This window comes from Theropithecus gelada, chromosome 1 (genome assembly GCF_003255815.1).
Source record: "Theropithecus gelada isolate Dixy chromosome 1, Tgel_1.0, whole genome shotgun sequence".
Lineage (NCBI taxonomy): Eukaryota > Metazoa > Chordata > Mammalia > Primates > Cercopithecidae > Theropithecus > Theropithecus gelada.
The window spans coordinates 109,268,203-109,282,349 of NC_037668.1; the positions used below are offsets into that span (position 1 = coordinate 109,268,203).

Below are 14,147 nucleotides of genomic sequence, written 5' to 3' on the forward strand. Positions count from 1 at the left end.
TATTACAAGTCCAACCTGCGTACAAGCTGTATCCAAATAGATAGAAAAAAGCCTGAGAAGTCACCCATCCACTTAGAGAGCAATCAGACTATTGGATATCAGAGACATAAAATAACTATTGTCTCCACCCTCTTACTTTCAGGCAATTGTTTCCTAAACACTGTTAAAGTCACTAAGTTTGCTTACTTCATAAACTCCAGATCTTCAGTAAATCTCATGGAAGTGTGTGTTGGCATTTTCCTTGAGATTTCTTTTAAAGTATCACTTCTGTCCATCAAGTCAGAGTTCTTACAAGTGTAGTGTATTTAAATTTTTTTTATCTTTCCTGACAGTCTGTAGAGTCCCAATAGCAGCAAAAATCTAACTGAACTCCTACTACTCTCTGCAAATATGCTCATATGTTTATGTTGAGAGTTTTAATGCCATTTGTTGAAATATATTTAACCTATACCACTTGGTTCACACCACATTAATGCCAGCTCCTACGAGACTATGAGCAATGCAGCCAACTAGTTGGTTTGACTGATTTTTCCTTTGAATTCACCTAATTGCCAGGCTGTTTAAGTATCTGCAGACACCTTTACACAAAGAGAAGGCAGGCTTCACATTAGCTTGCTAAAAGAGGGTTATTATTTTCTTCTGAGATCTGCTATGGACCTATACTGAGTGGTTGTTGGCAAGAGTTATCATCGTATTTGCCCTCTCCTCTTTCCCATTTTTAAAACAAGAATATGAATATAAAACAACCCAGAAAACTCTAAAGATGCTAAATGAATAAGTTAATAATCATTGTTTATTTAAAGATACATCTGTATTGTTCAAAGAGAGGGATTTCTTTTACCCTGAAATGCCAATAAGAAGCAATATGAAAAACAAAAATAGCAACTTAAAGAGATTTTTGAAAAGCTCCCATTCAGTAGTACAGTTGGGTTCTTTTCAGATAATCATTAAGAAATATTTAAGTACTATTTTCTATTTACATTGCAGTACGTATCACTGGCTCTTTGAAAGTTAACAGGGATTAATTTTCTTTCAAAATAAATATTCCACTTAACTAATTGTCTGTGTTCTTTCACTGCTGTCTACGCCATTCAAGCCAAAACACTGATCTCATTCAAAACTCAGAATTTCATCCAAACGTGTTTACCTGGCCACTAAAAAAAGATTTTGGGTATGCTGTCTAAAATCCTAATGACAAAATAGGGAGAATCATAACATGTTCGTAAAAATCGGATCGGACCGAACATCAGCTAATTTGAGTATATTTTGCTCTATGATTAACCAGTTCTTAATGACAACATTTCTTATCTTACAACTGTGACATGAAGAGGGAGCTGTAGCTCTTCTGAGACACAGTTCTGCAAGAACCAGCTTATCCACGCTCTCCGATCTCGTGTCTGTTTCTCTTTCTCTCTCCCTCTCTTGCGCTGTCCCTCATTCATGCACTCTTCCATCTTTTTGCCATTGTGCCAGCTCAATTTAAATGTATCTGCTCTGTATCTGTTCAAGTGGAGATAATCCATGCAAATCAGGAGCCGTGGCTCTCAATGCCTGGTTCACAGAGAGGACTCAGCTTGAGGAGGTCACTCGTTCACAGCCGCTCCTCCCATTATATTTTTCCCCTTATTGCAGAACTGCTGTATGTATACAGTGACTGAAAGGACTCAATTTACTGCAACTGCTGCCTGGCTTTACTTACAACTTTTTTTTTATAAAGGAACTTACCTCCATCTGTCTTTTCAAGGTAGGAAGTCTGATTCTTCTAAAGACGTGTGTAATGCCTCCACTGTCTGCTCATTATCAAATGTCACTTGAATGCTTTATATTGTTGCTGGCATTAGGCACAAATACTGTGATTCCAGGTGCCTCACGCTTTTGTTACTTAACCATATAGGTACAATTGTTTAAGTGCCGGTTATTATAATGTTTATTTTCCCTGCAGCCAGCTTCAGTTTTACAATGCCAGAAAGATTAGAGTATCCACTCTGTAATGTAGAAATATAATCCTCTATCAAGTTTTCCCTCCTAGAAAAATATTAATTTCTCAGTATGTTTTAACTTATTATGTATGCTGGCCAATAATAGCCAAGTGTAAAATTCAACCGTGTTAAGATTTTTTTTTTTTTTTTCCCAACCTGGAGAGTCCTCCTGCAGCATTTTCTGTGAAAAATAACTAACTGTTGAAACGTTTCTAACAACAGCAATAAAAGAATAGATTTTACTTCATTTTGCTGCAAAGCAAAAACCTGAAGGCCTTATTGCTAACAGGCCTGTCAAATAGATTTATTCTTCACCATTTTTAAATTGTTACTAGGCTATGCAGAAGTATTACAATTAGTTAGGATTCAGTTACTGTCATTATCCATGTGATTATTTATTGTTTTGAGATTGAAATTGTATTATGAAAAAGTTTAAATGTAGCAAGGCTTTTAAAAACCCTGATGTTTGTATAACACTGTTTGAGATCAATTTTTAAGAATGATTTCAATAGCCAAATGATTAAGTTTGGACTAAAAATGCATGTAAGAGGCTAGCAGATTTGACAACATACATGGTGATTTATGTAAGCAATTCCTGGGCTTACATTACTTCATATGTGTCTCCTTGAAGTTACTTATAATATTTTAATCATTCTTTAGTCACATCAATTTTAAAACATACTAAGGTGTCATAACATTATATACTTAAAAAATCTCTTTTTGACTAGTACAAATATAATTAGAACATTCCAGTTATAGTTTAGATTTCAATAAATGTAATATGTCTTTGAAAGTACTCCTTATTAATATAATTTTGCATTTATTACCTTATTTTTCTAAGAAGGCTTTGACATGTGGCTATGACAAGGCAATTTAATCTCTTATATAGGATACAATTGAACATAAACAGTAAACAAAGTTGACAGTCCTGAAAAGAAGAAAAAATTATCCTCTGGTATACTGAATAGTTCTGATGACATAAATCTTACATTTCATCTTCTAGGTAGATACTTGTTAGTGGAGTTCGAGGGAAAAAAATTTATTATCCACATAAAATATCTCAATGCCAAAAATGTGCAGTTCTTTTTCTTTTTGATATGGAGTCTTCTATTGAAAAAAAAAATGCACCCTGATTTTTGAGTACAGTACAGGGCATGAAGCCCTGTCATTGTTAGCATAAAGAAGACATCTACACAAGTATTACTGTGCAGAGGGCAATCTTTCTGTCTCTGGCATTTGTTAGGTTACTGTACGTAGAATTTAACAGATAAATATGTTCTGCTTCGTGGCATTTTAGTGATCCTATTGGTATGCAAGCTACTCAGCTAGGATAGCAACAGAAAAAAAAAAAAGATATATGTTTTATAGCAGTGGGTAATAAAAGCCCTTCACAGTGAGAGAAGAGGAATTTGACTTATTTCTTACGCAGTAATTAGAATTTCTTTAAAATTCTTTAAAATACTGAGTTGTAAAGTAAACTGAGGCTTTCCAGGAAGGGCTAATTGAATTTATCTATTTGAGCCATGTAGTTGTCCATGAATATCTTCTTCACAGACACTGTCCCTGGAGAATTCCATTCACACCTTCAGCATTACAGGGAAAGAAAAGGATCCTTTACTAACAGTAAAGGATGATAATTTCATATTTAAAACGAGTTTGAGAACAGCACCCTACACAGGAAAACCTTAACAGATGGAAAGGTGTATGAGATTGCCTGGTTATGTGAACTTGAGACTAGTGTGAAACTAAAGGATGCCCTTTCAGAACAAAGGAATGCCATGGAATACTCTGTCAGCAGTCAAGCTGAGGATAGATACAAAAAGTGGCCAAGGAGATCTTTTGGGGACAGGGAAAATGCAAACAACCAGGCATTCTCTTTTCAACCAAATTAGTAGGGTTTGACAGGTATAAAGGCACTCCCCATGGACCCTCAAACCATCGTTTCATAGAGAGTTATTTCAAAAGCACATATTTTATAGACTTTCACATTTGTTTGCAAACCTCCGAGAAAACTCTCCAAAGACCTAACTTGTATGCCTTAAGTTAGGTTTTACAACTATGCATCCTAAATAAAATGGTCACAACCTTCAACTCCCTTGGGTTTCTTTTGCTTCATCTGTAAACTTGCCATTCCTCTAGTAACTCATTCAAGCAACTGTTCAAGATAAGTTACATTTTACTCCATTTTAGTGTGCCTTGCAGCAGAATCTATAGAACTGGTAAACTTTATGGCTATATATAATACCAGGTTGTTATTCCCACCTGGCTCTTTTCTGCTGCGTTTACTGAATACAGTTAAAAAGATAAATTATCATCTTAAAAGGATGCTATGGAAGGTGTTAATAAGTTCTATCTAACTTCAGGAGTGTTCACTGGGGCCATAGAAACTTGCAACCCTGCTTAAAGGGAAATGATGTGCGTCATCAGCAGACATTCACTGCCAATATCATCTGTAAATATTTTAAATTTCAGGAAGGATTCTATAATGCCACATATATTTCCTAAATCATGGAAGTTATTGCTGCATATGGATTAATTATGATATTGAGCGAAAACCCTACAGATTTTGCTTTATAGGTAATAACTTAAATTTGAACACCATCACTAAGGGGTCAGTGAAACCATCATCCCCATTTCAAAGATAAAGAGAGGTACAGAGAGGTTAAGTAACTTAGCCAAGGCCACACAGTCGGGGTAGAACTGGGATGTGAACTCATTTAGTCTGTTCCTGGCTTTGAAAAATCACACAATAATGCTTTCCTAAATCTCTGATGACTAATAGTAGGGACATTCCACTCTCCACAAATAGCAAAAGTGCTTCAATTTACCCATTTGTCATCTGGATTCATATATCTGACCCTGATTTTTCAACTCTTTTCAAAGCTCTTCACCTCAATCTGCATTATCATGATCACACAGTTTTTAAAAGTTGTTTCATTTAATGCATGTCAGGAATGGTTACTCTTGCAGAACATTTGTCTTTTACCTCAAGGAGTTAAGAACTAAATCAGATCTGTAATTGACTGACTTGTCTACTGACAGCCTTTGAAGAGCCACCACTCCCCACCTTGTTTTTCTGTCTACAGAGCAAGATTGACATCTCTTTATATGTTTAAAATTTGTCAGTGGTGTAAAGTGCTCAGTAATGATGGAAATTAACCTGAGGCTTTATCTGACTACCTTTCCTAGCAACTCCATTGAAGATCTGATAACAATTAAAATTTTGATGCAAACAACTGTTCACATCAGAAAAAGAAATATTTTTTTTCTGTCTTGTCATACCTTTCTTCAAAATATTCTGGGTAGTAGTGGCTCTTTTCCTCACTTTTCACTGCACTGGATGCATCTGAATGAAAATTTCCCCAGCCAAAATACACCAGCACATTAGAAAAGGAGATAAAGAAAACGAAGTAACAATGCATGTTGAAACGGTCTGACGGTGAAACACTGAACATAATTTATCTCTTCTTGTGTCAGTAGTTGTTATCTCCTTAAGGAGAACTGAGTAAGAACAGGTCTGCACAGGGTAGCATTTGTGGCCTTACTTCTGTCTGTTTATTTGGGATAGCCTTTGAATTGTCTCCCACTTTCTTTCCTCCCACTGTGAAAAGATGAACTATTATGTATGTAACTCATAGGGATGTGATTCAAAGACGGTGTTTATTTGACCTGTGGATATCAGATATCTAATACAAACCAAAACCCAAACAGCATCAACACATAATCAAGTGGCAGTAGTTTGCAGAACATGGGTCAGTAGCAATTAAGCAAGCTACACATTTCTCAAGTAACAAATGGAAAACAATTTTGATGGTCTTCTGTGATACCAGCATTCTTTTTAGATCTTCTCTGAAGTATCAGGCAGACGGACTGCCCTGTATATTCACAACCTCTATTTGCTGGCAGGCAAAAAGCCCAAGAACCTACCTTTAAAGTTATTTTAATATATCAGTTTTGCTCGGATTAGCCAAGTTAGATGTCGACCATTGGTATGGGAAAGGTTGGGAATTAATTTAAATTTGAGCTAACCTCGTCATCATCTCTTGCTGAGTGAGTCCCTTAGCCTGTGAGACATTCTTTTCAGATTTGATTTCTCCATTACTTGGTTGATACTCTCTCCTTGGAAGGAAGAAAAAAAAAAAAAAGAAAGGAGAGTGAAGAGAAGAGTGGTGAGAAGAGAACAGAGGATGGTGACTTTGAGTCTGTGCTGATAGAAACATTTAATGGAGTTAAAACTGCCCTACAACCATTTGAAGAACGTGTCCCTCATTACTAAATTCTTTGGCTGCAATACTGAACTCCCTATCTAAAAAGATGTCAACTTCCTGCAATTAAATATAAAACCAAGGGACTTTTCTTGCTGAGGAAGGTGTGCAAAAATACTTAAACAACTTAACTCTGAAATGTACCAGCAGTCAGTTCAGACTGGACAGTTAACATATTCAAGCTGAAAACTAAAACTTCATTAGATAAGACGTACATTTTGGTAAGCAAAACTTCATTAGATAAGATGTACCAGGATTAGAAGGTCCATTTGTTACTGTTGTTGTTTTATGGTTGTTGTTATATATAGTTCCTTCTATTTTCTCCCAGAAAAATTAATCAAGCGCCCTTTTTGCATTGAGACCTCTTTTCTGTGCATTCACAATGCCTGCAGTTTATATCACGCAAGTCAGCCTCTAAGTGTGTTCTTTTTTCATATTTCCCAGGTTGTTTCATGGGTCATATTCTTGTACTCCCAGTAGTTTGTAAACTACTTGAGAGTGAAAATCATACTTAATCTGTGTCCTTCACAGTCCTAGCCTCAGCACTGAGACTAGAGCCTACTCTTGATTAATATTTGAATGGTTGATTGAATTTTGTAAAAATTGAGTTAGCTTAGGTTATATATTTTTAAAACTTGTTTCCGGAGCAATGAGAGGAACATCTATCCATCCAACACATTTCTTGAGACTTAGCTATATTCCAAATACTGAGCCTATGCTCTCTGACAGCGTATTAAAATTTACACATGCTTAATTTTAAAAATTGTGACAAGAAAGGAAATTATTCCAATGGATAAAAAATATATACTATGATTTCTCTTTTTGGAAGTTAAAAGGAGAGGCAACTGGCAAAAGAACCAAGGTGAAAAGTTAAGAAAAGAAGGAGACCGAAAGACAAAGAGAAAAATAGAGAAATATAGAATATAGTGGGGGAATGGGGAAGAAAGATGAGGAGAGGAGGGTTTAGGAGATTTTAAAGAATTCGGACTTTGGCATTTTTTTTATTAACTTCAGTTTTCAGCTCTTTAAACCTCTGTCACTAAATCTTCAGATACTATAAATGAAATAGAAATAATAATTAATCTTAAAGAGAAATTATTCTTCATCTTAAAGCTTTGACTTTCCAGGAATGAATATGTTAAGAGGAGTTAGGCTCCTAAGCAACGATGAAAGCAAAGAGAATGTAAGGTGGCTTTTAAGGCAAACTATGGAATAGTCAATCCAATAAGAAATCTACAGAAAGAGTTTACAACCATAAATCAGGTTCTAAAAGGAATTTTGCAAATCCAGTTTTACCCAGGCAGACACCATCACCCAACCAATGTGGAGACAGAGCCTGTCAGAGAAGTGGGTTTCAGGGCAGCTTCCAAGGTACAATGATCGCCAGCCAGCATGCTCCTGGAACAATGAGACGTGGACCTCAGGAGGCAGTGCTGGCAGGAGCAAAACAGAAAAAGCAGTTTGGGGTCCACCAATGTGGATAGAAAGCAGAACTTCCTTTCCCTTTCTGGGTGCCAAGGTCCAGGGGAAAGGTTCCAGTTCCTCCAAAGATTCGGAGTAGGTAAAGGAACTAAACATATGGATTTTCTACCCATTGAGGTACTCTAACCACATGCTAGACGCATTTTGTTTCTCAGCTCTTAGTCATTCCATTTTTCAGCCTTTAGCCATTGAGATGTTAGAGTATTTGTGAAATCCTTTTGACTAGCAAGTGAAAAGCCATTGTATACTGGCTTCCGGGGTGTTATCAGTTTCAGAGAGGGATGGAGCAGCCTACAGGTGACTGTGGATATGTATTTCTAATTGATGAGAGAGATGTAGGACCTTGATTTAAAATTCTACATTCCTCATTGGAAAACAAAAGCCAAAGACATTTAAAAATCATGTAAACTGAATTTACAGAGAAAACATAATGAAGCAGAAAGAGTACTAGTTTCAGACAGACAGACCTTGGTTGGAACACAATACATGGGGAGTATTATTGAATCTCTCTGAGCTTCAGCTTCCTTAGATGGAAAAAGTACCCATTTCTCAGCTTTATAGTAAAGAAATAAAATAATGTCTGCTACATGCCCAAAACAATGCTAAGTTCACTGAAGACATTTGAAGTACCTCTTTGTCCTCATTTTGTTTTCTGTTCAAAATCAAATTTATAGCACCCTGGATCCCACTCACAGACATGGGTATTTAAATGTTTCATGACTTCATTTTATTTTGTAGCTAAGAAAAGAAAAGAGATTTATGGGACATCAAAGTGCTGTTACTAACAAAGTGAGGCTTAAAATTCTTAGGTCTTCTCATAGGCAGTGAGCAGACCACAGTTGTAAATTAGCATATCCTTAAAGAAAGATGCTTCCTATGCTGGGGGTCACATTTATAATGTTGATTTAAATTAATATTTTCACCTAATTCTGCTTCTCAGGTCCTAATTTAATATCCTTAAGGCCTGATGCCGATGGATCAGCACGTGTTAATTTCTACGGCTCTTAAAATGGCATGCCTGTCTGTGCTCTTAGCCTCTCGGGTGATAGGTGCTAATTCAGAGCTTGCTGAATTTCCTTCTGAAAGTGGTATCTGTGCAGGCCACTATGAGTTTCCAGTCCCAAAGTTCAAAAGCCAGATTGCAAACTTTTGAAAGAGTTGACTATGAATCAGACAAATATAAAACTCCCCTAAGAGGACTCTCCTTCTTAGCTTTTTGTGTGTGAGAGGAGAGCACATAGCACATGTCAGAAGAAAAGAAGCATCAGGACATGAAAAAATCAAGAGGGTATTTCACAGCTTTGTAGGATTTTTCTGATTTCTTTGGAAACTATGTAAATGAATTCCTTAAACACAGACTGCCATTGATCTTTTTCTGGTGTTCATTGATTCCCTCGTCATTGCTTCATGTATGTGTTCTCCCAAAACATCTAGTATTGATATTTCTCTCCTTCATACTTTGTCCCCAATCCATTATAAGTATATCATTCAAACCCATTTAATTTCCTATGAAAGATTATATTAAGTGCACTTTTAGTGTAATTATGTCGATAGTGAAAGATAAACATGTATTAGGCAGTGCAAAATGCTGATTATCTGTCAGGGTAAATCTGTTTATTTCAGATATAGCAATCTGACAACCCCCTGGTGCTAATCATGAAAGTACATGCTTGTGCCAGGTACTGTTTGGTGCGGTTCTGACAGCGAAATGCACTCAATGGCTTACTGCTGTGACATAATCTTCATCATATATAAACCCATATACATGTGTATCTATGTCATAAAGTGCAGATTGTGGATTATGTGTTTTAAGCATGTGTGATGCACTTACATATTTTTTTGTATGTATGGAAAACAAAGTATAATTTGAGAAGCAACAATGTGCAGTTTGCATTAACGGCACTGTGTAAAATAGAATGGCTTGAGTGAGAGTGGATTATAGGATTAGGCTGCATTTTAGTTTGTACCCAAAGCTGGGTTTGCCCTCAGTAATATCAGCTCAGAACCATTTGTATTAATCCACAGAAAAAAAGAAAGAGCCAGTAGAAAAAAGGAGAATCAGGAGGTAGGTCTGGAACAGGATATTCATCTGATTCTCAACACAAACATGCTTCCTTTATTCTTTAACTTTTTTCCTTGAGATAGTAGTTTCTAAATATATCCTAGAAACACTACTGACTGCCAGATGCTATTGGACATAAAGTTCTTCTGTAACGAGATAAAACAGTGTCAGGAAGTCAACATGTTACACATGCTGTGGCAGAATTTCACCAGGCTTTTGTGCAGCAGAAAATGAATAGAAATGACAATGAATTGAATATTCAGGCACAGTTTGCCAACTCCTCTGAAAAAATAATCTTGTCTGACTTTATTACATTGTGATCATTTCCTGAATGCCATAAAATGCTGAGTAAAATAATAAAAATTGATATGTATATTGACATTTCAGTTTCCTAAATAGAAGCTGAGAAAATATAAACAGCATTTGGTCTTTGCAACTCTTCCAACCGACCATTTGTATGCTGACTAATTCACTTACCCTCAGATACCTCATTCAGCCTTAATACAAATGTCTTCTGAAATAATTTCTCACCAGTAGATTATGCACATCTTTAGTTTGATTCAGAATTTACATGTGTAGTTTGCATAATTTTGCATCAGAGTGTCTGCTTTAAATTACGCAAAGGTCACTGTCATTCATAATCAAAAAAAGAAGGTGGATTAAAGGTCACAATTCAATAAAAAAAATTGATTAGAGGTAGAGATTTGTTCATGTGATACAATATCATTGGAAAGTGGAAATATGAGTCAACAAATTAACCTCAGTATGAGGGGTGACCTGATTCTGTGCCATCAAAAAATCACATTCAGAGTGCTTCTTTCCCAATGTATAACTTGTTTTACTCTATGGAGCAGTGACAGTTACTTCAGTTAATACTCTTACCATTGGGTGTCTTTTATAATGTCATTTGGTTTTAGAAATGACATGATGACAATTTTATCTCCAAAATAAAATAGTAAATTATAATGAATTAATAATAGATATGGATTAGAAAGTCCCTCAGGGCTCATGGTTACTTCTACCATTTTTTCCCTGAGGTAGTTCCTAGTTCTTCCACTCTTTTTAAAGGATGGAGCTGTCACAGCACATTTCTTCTCTTACGTCACTATTTTCTACCTCTCCCGGACACTAAGAGCCCATGCAAACCCTCTGGAATTTTGACATCTACTCAGTATTAGAATAGGTAAGTTCAAAATAAATGTAGCTAGTGATTGGCAGTTAGGCTTTTTTTTGATTTGTTGAACTTTTCAAAATATGTCTGTTTGACAGTGACTTGAATAAATGGAAAGCAAATGAAAATAAACAAACGCTAAGTTGCAGTATATATTTTGTCTGTAAGTCAACTTGAATACCTGAAGGAAGATAATTGATACACATTTCACTTGGAAATTTGGCATAAGTTCTGAGACATTAACATCAATACTTACTGTAAAAGAACTCATATTTATGTCCTTATCTTATAATATTTTCCTTCTCATGTGTGTCCTTGACTTAAGGAGAAATCTTCCTTTCTTCTCTTAGCTGTTTGTCTATTCTATTTGTTATATTGGCATCTTAGCATAGGATCATCTACAAAAACAAAAAAAAACAAAAAAAGAAGAAGAAAGGTAGACAAGGAGGCACCACCTTTTTAAAGTACATTGTTTATTTTTCCAAAGAAAATCAAACACTTTTAAAGGAACTATAAAGGTTAAATGGTTTAAGCAGATTATAATTAGTTAATTTTGTTAAACATATATTGGATCAATTTTACATTATTTTAATTACCTTTTGGAATAAATGGTTTGGTGAACAAATTCACTTGATGTTCAGGATCAAACAAAATTACCTTTCCTCTGGGTAGGCTTAAGTTTCACAAAATGATTTGAAAATGACCTCCTTTGCTTTCATCTAAAAATATCTTTGGATTTAGAAAATGATTAAAGTTGGATATATTGTGTTTTAGGTCAATCATATTTTATCATTTTCATAGCTTTTTCTTTCTTTAAAGAGGAAAATAATGAAACTTCACTAAACAGATGTTCCCCCTTTAAGGAGACTCTTGGAATTTATACACTAACATGGGATTTGCAAGGTTGATTCAACCCTTATTTCTGCCAGAAGGCATGTATTATATTCTGGAAAGTTTATAAAAATTTTTGCTGGCAATATATAGAAATGAAAGATAGATGATCAGTAAACATTGTGGCCAAACAGAGATGTTCTGATTTAGTCTTTGCAGTGTATATATATATGTGTGTGTATGTACCTATATTCATGCCTAGAAAGAAATCTCTGAATTGTAAACATCCAGATCCCAGGTAGTTGAAGGATACATTAAAAAGCATACATAACTATCTCTCATCCACCCCAATTTAGGGCGTCTAGAGAGCAGTGTTGGGAAAGTGCAAATGGAATTTGACCTTTCTTTGTCAATGTAAAGTTAGCAAGTTATCCTAGTGTCCAATGCTATCCTGTCTGTCTTTTTCCTTACAACAGTGGTTCTCAACTAGGGATGATTTTGCTTCCCTGGTGAACATTTGGTAATGTTGAGAGGCATTTTTGGTTCAGGTTGGGGGTGTTAGGTACTGGTACTATGAGTATCTAGTGGGGTAGAGGCTACATATGCTGCTAAACATTCTAGAATACATAACCCCCACAACAATGACTAATTCTTCCCAAAATGTCAGTGATGCCAAGGATAAAAACCCTCTCCTGTAGCACAGAAGGAGATATTTATTTATTTATTTATTTATTTATTGGTTTATTTATTTTTTGAGATGGAGTCTCGCTGTGTCGCCCGGGCTGGAGTGCAGTGGCCGGATCTCAGCTCACTGCAAGCTCCACCTCCTGGGTTTTTACGCCATTCTCCTGCCTCAGCCTCCCGAGTAGCTGGGACTACAGGCGCCTGCCACCTCGCCCAGCTAGTTTTTTTTTTTTTTTTTTTTGTATTTTTAGTAGAGACGGGGTTTCACCGTGTTAGCCAGGATGGTCTCGATCTCCTGACCTCGTGATCCGCCCGTCTCGGCCTCCCAAAGTGCTAGGATTACAGGCTTGAGCCACCGCGCCGGGCCAGGAGATATTTCTTCACTCTATGTCTCGACTCTGTTGTGTCTCTCTCTCCAACCCTCAACCCCACATAATTCCATACTGCATCTGCCTCAATGCTTTTCATCCCTCAGAACTCTCCAGGCACTCATCACTTCATTCAAGAAAGTGCCACTGACCCATCTGATTGTGATGCCATTCCGTAGTGTTACCATCCCACTGTATCCCTCTGAGTTCTGTTGACTGACTTTTCTATATCCCATTCTAGACTATACATATTTTGAGAATTGTATGTTGTATCGCTAACATCTGCATAGTTTGTGGAACATAGTAACTCCTCTATTAAGATTTGTTGTTGAATAAAGCCAAGTTTGTCTCTAGAAACAGTATAGTACAGAGTGTTAGGGTTTAGCTTAAATTATACTTAAAATGCTATCTCAGGAATTGAGGATTAAATAAGTAAATCATAGTTGGTGGAATGAAAATACAACTATTCTTGAAATTTTTGAAACAATCATTTGTAAGTAGGAGGTCTGTCTGCATATTTATGTATATCTATATAGCTGAATATGTTTCAAAATGTAATTATATGTTTATGAAACATGGCATGATTGTGTGTGTAGATGTATGTGTAGATGTGTGTGTGTACATATGCACATAATTTCAATAGGTATACATTTTAATGATGACATTCCATGATTGTATCATAAATGCATACACATAACCAAAGGAAGCATTTTTATATTTACATCATGAAATTTTTCACTGTTTATATTTAATATACCAAATATTATATTTGCAATAAAATAGAAAAATGCACTCTCCAACTTTAAAGAACATAGACACTATACCTTTAATAAAATCACTGTCATTTCTGTTTTATGCTTTCCTGATTTCTGTATTTTATGTTATGAATGTGATCAATAACAGTATCAAATTATAAAAATACATCTGTACAATCGAATAAGTAAATAATTTAGTTTATTGATACTAGTCAATGAGGCCAAGATTACATTCTACATCAATTGTTACACTTTTAAGAGTAGTATTTATAACTGCATTTTGACAATATTATTCCCCTTTGTTATTCCATAAAGAGGAAGTGAAGTCTAAAGTCAGGCTGTGCCATTTAGAAGCTGTGAGACCATAAACAAGTTATTTAATTCCTTAAGCCTCATGTTTATCTGTAAAATGGGGGCAATACTGATATCTACTAATAGCAACCTTACATGGTTGTTTCATAGACAAATGAAATGATATTTTAAAAGAATTCAGCCTACAGGCACAAAAATTAGTTGAATAACGGTGACTATTACTAGTATAGTACTAGCT

General features: G+C 35.6%; 1 long non-coding RNA gene across 1 annotated transcript in view; it reads left to right on the top strand.

The window, feature by feature from the left end:
* The first annotated feature begins 1,429 nt into the window (after positions 1-1,429).
* Positions 1,430-14,147, top strand: part of LOC112633466 — a 108,492-nt gene continuing 95,774 nt past the window's right edge. The window contains exon 1 of the long non-coding RNA XR_003121532.1: positions 1,430-1,744. This is a non-coding gene — a long non-coding RNA (uncharacterized LOC112633466). The remainder of the gene's footprint in view (positions 1,745-14,147) is intronic.